This window comes from Haemaphysalis longicornis, unplaced genomic scaffold, assembly GCF_048455015.1.
Source record: "Haemaphysalis longicornis isolate Haplotype H1 unplaced genomic scaffold, Haemaphysalis longicornis Haplotype H1 scaffold_9, whole genome shotgun sequence".
NCBI lineage: Eukaryota > Metazoa > Arthropoda > Arachnida > Ixodida > Ixodidae > Haemaphysalis > Haemaphysalis longicornis.
This window is the reverse complement of record NW_027526460.1, coordinates 168,034,128-168,045,124: the sequence shown is the minus strand read 5'-3', so window position 1 is coordinate 168,045,124 and position 10,997 is coordinate 168,034,128. Positions and strand designations below refer to the sequence as shown.

The 10,997-nt window shown below is 51.2% G+C and overlaps 1 protein-coding gene across 2 annotated transcripts in view; it reads left to right on the top strand.

The window, feature by feature from the left end:
• The first annotated feature begins 335 nt into the window (after nt 1-335).
• Nucleotides 336-10,997, top strand: part of LOC144153055 (uncharacterized) — a 104,834-nt gene continuing 94,172 nt past the window's right edge. For both annotated transcript variants that reach the window (XR_013319289.1, XM_077684689.1), the window contains exon 1: nt 336-484. The gene's annotated coding sequence lies outside the window, so the exon portion shown is untranslated. The remainder of the gene's footprint in view (nt 485-10,997) is intronic.

The window sequence follows — 10,997 nt, the reverse complement described above, 5'->3', positions numbered from 1 at the left end:
ACGTTTTCGAAGTGGTTCTGCACGTGAAATAAATGTAAATCAAAGCTTTCCGTGGATCGGTGTATCTCTACTTTCCGAGCTCTCAAGCCAGGATGTTCTAAGTCACTTGAACTGCAGCGCACCGTGGGACTCGCGAATGGTATAGGCTAAACTGGAAGCGAGAATCATGACCTCCCGGCACGTACGCCCACAGCCGCCTGGGATGAGTGCTCATCCGGGGTCTGGTTCATCCCGCCCAGGGAGGGGCAGGAGGAAAGCGCGACGGCGCGCGCCGCCAGCGGACGAGAGGAAAAGGCGGTGAAAACGGCATTCCGAGGCTTCGTCGTGCTGGCCGACTTGCGCCGCCGTTACGTTGGCCGCTATCTCGGCCGCCCCCCTCGCTCCTTCACCCCACGGCGCCGCACGCCTTGGCCGCGCGCACTACAGCAGCGCCTGCGGCACGGCGCAGGTCTCCGGTCGGATACTCCTCGCTGCTGCTGCGGTGGTGAGTACCATCCTTCCCACCGGGTCCGCGACACCGCGTTGGGCAGCCGTCGTTGCGTGCACGCTGCGACTCGCGAAGCGCTGGATGCCGCCGCCGCAGGGCGGGGTATTCGATGAGCCTCACTGAGCGGGGTCAGAAATAACCTCCCGAGGCGGTTGAAGCGTAGCCTCCGAATCGTGTCACTACCACGTGCGCTGCGTGCTTGTTCAAAAACGTCTTCCGGGCGCTCTGAAGGAGCTTGTCCACCGACCAGTTTTGCTGGATGTGAACACTAGAGGTACGGGGCATTCGGGGAAATTTAACGCACAAAGGAAGCACCGCAGCAATGTGATTCATTTTTATTCTCTTGAACGTGGTAGAGAGATACATTAATGTAAGGAATATGACCTTTAATATCGTACGTACTGCAACTGCAGTTATGAGGAGACGTTTGGTACTATAGTCAAGAGTTCGACTAAAGTTCGTCTGGTCAAGTATCATGATGAGGACGAAGATGCGGTCACTGACCAAGTCAAGGTGAAAACAGACAGACGTTTCGGAACCCGTACGGGTTCCTTGATCACACTTCCTGGATTGTGCTGCCACTGTTACGCATAAAGCGACGTATTCTGCACGCGTGACTTCTATTCCACAACCGCAACCCCGATTTTGCTATATATGTGGCAGCCGCTGCTGCTGCCTGCAGTCCCATATCTTCGCGTACGCACAATTGCGCACCACTTACGGTAACGAGCCACTTGCCACGCACGGCTAAATTAGCGTTGATTATATAGCGCAAAGCCGGTAGCTGACGTCGTCGTCTCTTGAATTTGGGCTGTGTCTGCCTGTGTGCTCGATGGTCATTGAGCTTCGAGTCACTGACGTCCGGCAGTTGTCAACATGATTCTGGCGTTACGATGGCATCCCTCCACCTTCCTACAGGGTAGCTCTCAGCAGGCAGGTCTGGACTGTAAAGTTCGCAAATCGTACCCGAGCAGGTGACGGTGGCATTAGAAGAATGCAGAAGAGCTGAGGCCCCGGCCGTTCTGATACTTCTTGTTCAACAAGAGCATGCGATTTACCCCTCCTCCCGTCCAAAGCAGTAGAAGCAACCCCACACCACCTTTTTGCCCATAGTAATGATTAAATGCAATACCCCTTGAATAATTTCTGTAAATCTAACTCATTTTTCCGAGTTCACGCGCTGTAAATGTTTGAACGTTTGTAAAGTAAAATAAACGCAATCGGCTGCCATATTTTGTAGCGGTCCAATTCCCGCGGCGTTATTATTATTATTATTATTATTATTATTATTATTATTATTATTATTATTATTATTATTATTATTATTATTATTATTATTATTATTATTATTATTTAGAGGCGGCGAATTAAGGTCTAGGCAGGGATGTGAAGAGGGTAAAGGAGGTGAAGACGTCCACATCCTCTTGACACTGAGGGCAGGGAGGATTTCCCAGGTGGGCCGAAGTCCTGGTGCTCAAAATAAGAGCCGAGGCTGCTCTTACGGAGGGCACCCCACGGCAAGTCCACAGGAACATGACAGCCTCTTTGGGTGCGCCGTACCCAGAGGAGGCGATGCCCACTCCTGGAGGGTCGTGATGTTCGGCGTCCGCCGCAAACCTCCAGCACTCCCACAGCATGTGGTGCATTGTGGGCCTCTTTGGCGCGTGACACGAGAAGCAGGTCATGATGGTCGTCTCCCCGTAGTTCTCTGGGCGTTCTCTCAGATGCCTCGGGCGGCGGGGAGCGTGTGCCCGCCACTTTGAGAGCACGTCCTCCGTAAATGCACCGCGGCTCTTATTTTGAGCACCAGGACTTGAACCCACCTGGAAAATCCTCCTGGCAGTGGTCTTGGGTTAAGAGGTGAATTATCCTGAAAAACGGGCAGTAGGTTACGCACGCAGGAAGTGATGAAAGCGTTCATTGGCAAGCTGCAGTGCTGTTGGAAGTAACTGTATAAGCTGGCCAAAGGCACCTTAGTACGCCACTAGAAACTCGATGAGTGTTAAGTTCGAGGAAAGCGGCAAGGAAATGGAAGTCAATAAATATTCGTTGTTTTAAAACCAAGGCGGGCAGCGGTACTTTCTGTCGGAGCTAGATGGGAAGCAAAAACTGCTAACACCGAGGGAAACATGCTTTAGCTGCAGGGCGACTGGCAACCCGGGGCAACCGTATTCGCTTATTGTGCGCGCAAAGGCTAATGTTTCGGCGGAATAAAAATGGCATAAATGGGGCGCTCAGGCCTTCGCTTTTTGTGTTCAATTCTTTCGTTTTCCTACCGTGAAATGATGTGGTTTCCAAGGCGAAAACGACAAGAAAATGTGGTGGCAATTAAGGGCCCTATAACGCGCAACTCTCTGGCATTGATAAGTTGCCGAGTCGGAACAATATCGCGCGAACACGCCCAGGGACGTCCACCCCAAATGTGTGACTTTTGGGGAGCTCTTTCGAGCTCTTGATCAAGATAAGTTACGCCTTTTGAGTTGCACCTTTCGTCGCGGCAGCAGCGATCATCTAGATCATGCCTCAGTTTTCACACTTTATTTTCGGCACATCGGCAGGTAAAAATAACGAATATTAGGCTGTGTGTATACGCTGAGCAAGATTAACTGTACTGGTGAAGTGAAAAAGACGGAGTCAGCTGGTGTTTTGGTCGAGCCAGTGGGGTTAAGCGTGGAGCACTAGGAGGTTTTCGGGACGCATCTTAAGTGAGTACCTATTCGCCCGTAAGTAAACCGTCACTGTCTTCATGAAACCATATTGTACACAGCATAGAATCAATACATGAGCGGGCTGGTATAAACGAGTACAGGGGAGGTGGTAATTTTATATTATACGTTATTTCTCGGTTGCGGAATTGATATTTTTCGGGACCTCTGCGAGTACTGACACCATCAAACTTCTGGATTTACGGTCTTCGGTTCCTAATGGATGACATCCTTTGGAGGAACCTGACGCCGCTTCGACCTCTTTGTCACCGTTTACGTACAACTTACAAAATCAATATAGAACGCCTCGCGCCACAGATTCTGTTTTCAGCGATGATACCGAGAAGTTTATAAATGCATCGCACCGGGTGGCACCACTCAAGGTGCCACTCGGCCACAACTCAAGTCGTGTGGACAATGTTCGCTCTTACAACCTGCGCTGCGTCGTTTCAGCACTGCTGCGATGGTTTAGGGAAGTGGAATATAACAATAATAATATGCTATTTATTGTGACAATATGCAATGGTATTCAGAAAAATACATTAAAATATCTGGAATAGCCCGGAATACCTGGTATGCTCGGCAGGCAAGCAGTGACAGGGGAACACTGTAACAATGTTGGTACTAGCACCGGTTCCTAAACCACAACAATAACAACATAAACCAGTACATAGAACCAAGAGTAAATCAAAAGAAATCAAACGACTAAGGAAAATATATCACAAGTCTAACATGCATACCCAGGCACATGCATCCCATCTACAAGGCAGGCCGTCGGCAACATCGGGCCCGCCTCCTGTCTAAAAAACACCCCCAAAAATGCAAACGAAACATAATTCATTGACTACGTGAATTTAACAGAGATGTTAACGTGTAGCACAATAATTGTTTCCCGTAATTGGTACGTGGGTAGGGCACAAACCGTCCTTCTGAATGTCGTGAGTTATAAGTGTGACTTATAAATGACTTGGAGTCAGGTTTATCAGTTTTCTAATTATATGACAATTTGTCTTTGTTTCAGTGTCGTAGCTGTTAATAAGTTTTTCATCATGCAGTACTTGAACGTGAAGAGTACTGAGGCTTCCAAAAATCGTTTCTGTGTGACTATCATAACCAGAGTTAGAGACGACTCACACAGCTTTCTTTTGTAGTAGATGTAGTATTGGCTGTGTTCGTATACGTCTCCAAACTAATAGGCAGTGATTAAGCTGAGAGAAAAAATGGAAATGGTAAATTAAAACTGTTTTGTGGTAGAAAAAACAGTAACCCTGTGAGGGCGCCAAATACGCGCGTAAAGTTTGCTCGAAACATTATCGAAGCGTTCCATCTTAAAAGTGTTCCTCAAAAACAAAGCCAAGGCTTTTCTAATGAGGGATAATTTTCATGCTCGAAGCACCAATGCTTGCTTTAGAATTTATTGGTCTGAACAGGGCTGCGTTTGTTTTAGAACTGTTTATCTTTATGATTTAACTGTGCTTCCCTTAGCCAGTTCGATTCGCCTATTGTTTGCACCAACTAATAGTGTCGAGTAAAAAGTGAGGTAATGCTGCCTGCGCAGATAACACCTGCAAGACTCGTCGATATTAACCATGTCATTAATAAAACGTAAGAATAATAAATGCTGGAGAACGCCCTTATTGGCCATTCCTAATTTAACTGCATTATATGCAGACATTTCATTGTCTATTACAACGGCGTGGCATCGGGATTGAAGGTAGCTTTCTAGCAAAGTGAGATATGCACCTCTAAAACCATAATACTAGAGCTTTATTAGAAATATACCATGTCTATTTCGATCGAACGCCTTCGAAAAAGCTACGAAGACCCCTAATTTATTCTCGCAGTTTATTCTCAATTCTTTTTGCGTTAGAAGCGCAGATTCGGTGGAGATGTGCTTTCTAAATACAAACTGTAAATTAGTTATGTGTTTCTCATAAAAGCGGGAATTCTTTCGCTGATTGGTTTTTCCAGGCCTTTTGAAAACACGAGAAGAATAGATACTGGTTGATAGTAAGCTAGTTCATTTCTATCACCACCTGGAAATTTAACGCACGCTTTAGCCAGTTGCACGCGTATTGGGAAAATGCCTTTTCGAAAGCAAGGTTGTACACGTGGTGAAGCACAGGGCAATGTGCACTTAACCGGTCTGATTTTAATGTCATCGGCATCACATTACGAACTTCGGCATAACATTACAACATCCCAACGTTGCATACGACATCACGTCGGCATCACGGAAGGATGAGAATGTGCGGCAGATTTCATCGGCATCGTTTGGGGATATGAAGGCGCTGCTGCAGCTAACGGGTCGTAAGTAATCCAAAATAGCCGCATTGTAAGAGCTGTTATTGAGAGACACAAAAAGGCGTTACCCCTGTTAGCCAGCTGCGCGCCAGACAAAATTAGTTCGCCACCCGGCGCGTCTTCCTGCTGTCGGCCCAGTGCACCGTTAGGGCTCTTCCACAGAACATCGGCTTTTTTTTCTCGTGAATTCAGCTTTGGACAGACTGAAGTGTAAGCACGTTTAGCCTGTCTGAGGCTTCTGGTAAAGCCATTTCTGAATTTCTTAAAGCCACGTAGGTCGTCCACGTTTTTTGTCCGCATGAATCGCGCACACAAGGCATCTTTCTCTTTTGTCAGTTTTAATGAATGAGCTGTGATCCCTAGCTTGCTTGCTTTGTTAAAGGGTAGCGCTTTGCGGCCAAAAACTTCTTTGGTATAGGGACCCAAAAATTACGCAAAGTTATAATAGGCTGCTTTGGGGTCGGTTGCACTGAATACGGTTTCCCAGGTTATCATGGATGACTCGTTGCGGAGCGATTTAAAGTGAACAGGTTAATGTCCTGAAATCTCGCAGAAGTGTCCTTCGGTGCTTTGATTGTTTTCCTATTTTTCTTTTTTAAAAATATATGAATATGATCGCTTAAATTAGCACCAATCACACCGGATACTTGATTGCCGACTTCCATATTGGTAACAAAAATGTCTTGATGAGGCCGAATCGGGGGTAAAGCGAGTGGGTGTTGCAATTAGGTTAATGAGGGCATTTGAATCTAGTAAGCTTCGAAATTGACGTTCGGCTGAGGCTGCATTTAACATGCTGATATTAACGTCACCCCTAACACAAGTTTCAAACGATTTCCATTAATCCATCCTTCCATATTGGAAAAACGAGATCGATACGCTCCGTGCAGGCGGCCTGTACAAGACACAGAAAGCGCCTTCCTTGCAGATGTGCTCTAGCACTTCGAACTCTCCCCTGGTTTCAATTATCGTACAGCTTAAATTATGTTTGGCCGGAGTTAAAGCATTTTTGTTACAATAGCGCGGACGAAAATAATTTGACGAATGAAATTCTGAAAACCAAAAACTACGAAAAATAAAAACAATAAAAGAACAATTAACTTACAAAGTCAAAAATATGCATACTGTACTCCTCTCCCGCGAATTACCAAGACGGAAATGCAAAAATAAACCATGGAAAATCATGAAGTAAACACGAATAAAAAATGCGCCAATGCACTCGGTACAGGCGGTTAGGCAGCGGAGCTCTAACGTGCGGGAGGTGTTTACGTGTGCGATGCTCCTTGAGCGGTTGATTCATGTGCTCTTCTTTACGCGTTGCGGGGTTGCGATGTTGGGCGTTTTCGCTGGCGGCGGCTCTGACCCTCGGACGGGCCTTGTCCTTGCCACGCTGGCGCTGCTCTTCCCGCCCGCCCCTGCACGCGGCGGCCGCTCGAAGTGCGCACTGGCTTCCTGCGCGGCCGCTACGCTGATGACTCCTCTCCAACGCGGGCTTTTCGCGCAGGCTTGTCGGGTTGCGAAGGGAGTGTTTTCTGCCATCGCAGAACCGCTTTCGCCGTGCCATATAAAGCTCCCTTGTAAATATCCTCGCCACGGACCAACCGTGTAACGGCCTGCACTTGCACAAAAATGCGTAGCGCAACAACACGGTTTCTGAGGGGTATTGCCTGCGTGGTCCTGAGCGGTTTCGCGAATGCCGTAGCTGGCATGCGCGTTCATGTCTCGGGAAAAAGGTGACCGTCCTTCCTACACTCTTTGCGTTGCTGCTTCGTACATTTTCATCTAGGATCATGCTTAAAGACGGGCTGGTTTAGGAGGGGATCATGGTTATGGATCACGGTTAAGGACAGGCATGAGCGCTGAATTCTGCTTCCACAACGGCGCGGAACGCCTTCACCTCCGGGAAGGTGGCTCTGCAACAAAACTCGCTTCTACGCCAAGCGGACATTCCTCGTACGAAATTCAACTGAGCTGTGTTCGGGGCTTCTCCGGTCGTAAATACGCTGGGCCACTACAGAATGGCCCCGCTATTGCAGAAGGTGGTGCAGCTTGCAGACACTCGTCACTAAGGAAAGGCTGCTGCTATTGGGAAGAACGCACTTTTTGCCCGCGTTGCCATGTCAGATTTTTAGAAGGTGCCGCGGTAAAACGGACGATATCCGGACATATTGTACATGTGCACAATCGCGAATCGCGAAAGAAAAAAATATTGCCAATACAATTTTAATACTTCAATGAACCCCGTCATGCACACGTTGAAAACTTTTTCCTCTTTCATTTCTTGCTTCTTTAGGAGATTTCACGTGCTACGGAAATAAACCCTTCCCTCGAAGTGAAGTCGTAGTGGAGTTGCAGAAAGCCGATATCGCGGCCTTTCCGATTTTGTATGAATGTGCTAATATGGGAGCGCCGTTGCTGAGCACGTCTGCGCGATGGAAGAAATTTCCCCGTTGGGCGGCCGTGCCCGACAGGCGGCCGTAGCTCGCCTTCTCGCGCACGCACCCGCGCGGGGAATGTGCAGAAAAACGGGCTAATTACCACCAAAACTAAAGATCTCATATATCTCGGCACACCCTGTTATGTTCGGGCTCCTCATTTAATTAAGGAAAGCCGCCGGTGGCTCATGTTCGGCGTCGCCTCCGCTGGTGGCTACTTTCCCGTGTCCCTTTCATGTAGCCGCGCGGACGCCAAGTTCGGAGCCGCGGAGAGCTGTTGTGCCCGTCCATTTGTGTGTCAAAGGATGGGGGCGATTAGCCTGAGTGCCTCTGTCGCGTCGAGGGTGGCAGGGTCATTCGGCATAACAGGCTGACGGGCGGCCAGATGATCGTATCTCTTAGTGTTGAAAGCGCGCGCGGTGTAAGTTTGGAAAATCTTCGACTCCGGCGGCGGGCGCTCTTCGTAGACGGGTCGTTCGCCTCGACGATGGTCGCCTCGGCTGGCAGCGTCTCTCCCCGTGGTCTGTCCAGGTGGGCGGCGGCGCCCCTTCGTCTGGGAGGGAATTAGCAACCCTCATTGCCCGCGCGTCGCGGGACAATGGGGGCGTCGCGGGAGGCGCGCGCGGAGGGAGGTCAGCCGCGCGAGGACCGCTCCCGGCCCTCGGCTTGGCTGTTGTTTGTGCAGATGCCGCCCGCTTAACGTAATGGATGGTTCACTTAAGGCCGCAGATGTCCTGTATTTTCTGGCCGGGTGTAACAGCGTGCGTAGGAAACGCACTTTGAGTGCATAAGAGAGAGGGTTAGGTCACGTGACCGCAGGTGGGGACATGTGTGTGATTGGCTGGTTCCTGTGGCCAATCAATGGTTTCTATTAATTGTTTGAAAGGTGTTTTCTCTCTTTCTTGTACGCCCCCTTTTTGGAGGCGGGGTTTTTGCTATCAAAACCGGAGTGTTGGGTTTTGTCGGGGGTCGGTTGAGAGGGATCTAAGAGTATAGATCTCGGCCGAACAGGCTGCTGCAGTCAGAGTGACAATGTAACCGTCACTCTGACGTGATGTAAACTTGGAGTCATGTAAATAATGTAAATAAACCTAATATCCAGCAAGGAAGGCAGTCCTCATCCCTCACCCGCTCCAAGCATCGGTCGTCGGTCATCGGAGCGAGTCGAGATGGTCCTCTCGGCTCGCGCATCAAAAGAACATCCCTATTTCGCCTCCATCAGTTCGCCAAGAAGATGGAGAGGCGAAATTTAACTGGCGCAGTCGACAGGATGACCACGACCATCGGCTGGAGCTGGTGGGGCGTTGCGGAGAGACTCCTTCAACGCAAGGTTCGGCTCCGACTAACGACGAGCCAGACTCCAAGCATCGACGGGGCGACACCTCAGCGGGAGGCCTCGTGAGTTCCGGCTCAGTGCGGCAGCAGCCGCGATTCAACGGCAACGGGGCGACACCTCAGCGGGAGGCCTCGGGGGCTTCGGCCCAGGGCGGCGTAGGCCGCGGTTCAACGGGGCGACACCTCAGCGGGAGGCCTCGTGGGCTCTGGCCCAGGGCGGCGTAAGCCGCGGTTCAACGGGGCGACACCTCAGCGGGAGGCCTCGGGGGCTTCGGCCCAGGGCGGCGTAAGCCGCGGTTCAACGAGGCGACACCTCAGCGGGAGGCCTCGGGGGCTTCGGCCCAGGGCGGCGTAAGCCGCGGTTCAACGGGGCGACACCTCAGCGGGAGGCCTCGTGGGCTCTGGCCCAGGGCGGCGTAAGCCGCGGTTCAACGAGGCGACACCTCAGCGGGAGGCCTCGGGGGCTTCGGCCCAGGGCGGCGTAAGCCGCGGTTCAACGGGGCGACACCTCAGCGGGCTCTGGCCCAAGGAGCACGGCCCCATCCCAGCGGCGAGAGCGGCGCATCGGGTCCACTAGCTGCTGCATCAGCGACACTGCGACCCGACCGAACCCGGAGCGAGCACAGGTGGGCCCTGATTTGTTTTCTCCGGGTTCACCATGGCCACTATGCTAACGGGATGTCGCGGCACCGACCGAAAGGTTAGTGCCATTGTGCTCGAGATTGAGGAGTTGAGAGCTGAATTAGCTCTCAAAAATGCCCAGCACGCTTTGGAAAAAGCTAGGCTAGCGGGTAGCCGGGGCGCGGATAGCCCGTCCGTGTGGACGGCTGAGGAGCTCAGTGCTCAACTAGCCCAAGGGAGGGCGGAGATCGCTTACGAGAAAGCGAAGCTCCGCAGGATCGGCGAACTCGAAGAGGACGCCAATCTTTTCACGGTGTTTGTTCCCTCGTGGGCGCTTCGAGCGCCACGGGAGAAGGAGAGTGGAAATTTCGTGGAGGTGGCCGAAGCCACCCCAGTTGTTGGGCAACACGTTGGCGTTCCCACTGTTGCAGATGAGATCCTGGAATCGCGTGAGACAAATGTCTTAGCTGCAGCGATTCTTTCTGTGGCGGCGGGCAATGTTGCCGTGGCCGCGCAGGGAGGTGCAGAGGTAGCACAGCCGTCAGGTGAGGGCAGCGGATCGGCGCGCCTAATTGTGAAGCTTCCGTGCGCGAAGCATGAATGCGCAGGGGGTCCGCGGCGTCTTGAGCGTAGGTCGATTCCGACACGCCCGAGAACGCGGAAGGCGGCGGCAGGTGCGGCGGCGCAGGTGCGACATCGTCGTACGCGCTACCGCCGAGTAGGGTGTTCCTTCTCTCCCGGGAGCACAGGACACCGCGAGCCGAACCAGGGTTCGTGTAGAATCAGCTGGTGGCGCACAACACGGAATCAGCTTCCGTGCGACGGTCGGTGTGTGCCGCCGCGGAAAGGGGCGTTGGCGCTGAATAGTGTGCAGTGCGAGACAGGGACGGTTGAGTGTTGTTTGCCGCACACTTAGTGGTTAGCGTTTTGCGTTTTTTTTTCTGCTGTTTTTTTTGTGTAGGGTTCGCTCCGACGAGCGTTATTCTTAGTTGTCCCTGTACTGTAGTTCTCCCCCTTGTTGTTAGTTTTTTTTTTTTTGTGCATGTGTTGGTTGTGTTCAGCTGTCGTAAGGCGTGTGATTTACGAGTAACGCAGCTTGGCGGGTTTAAC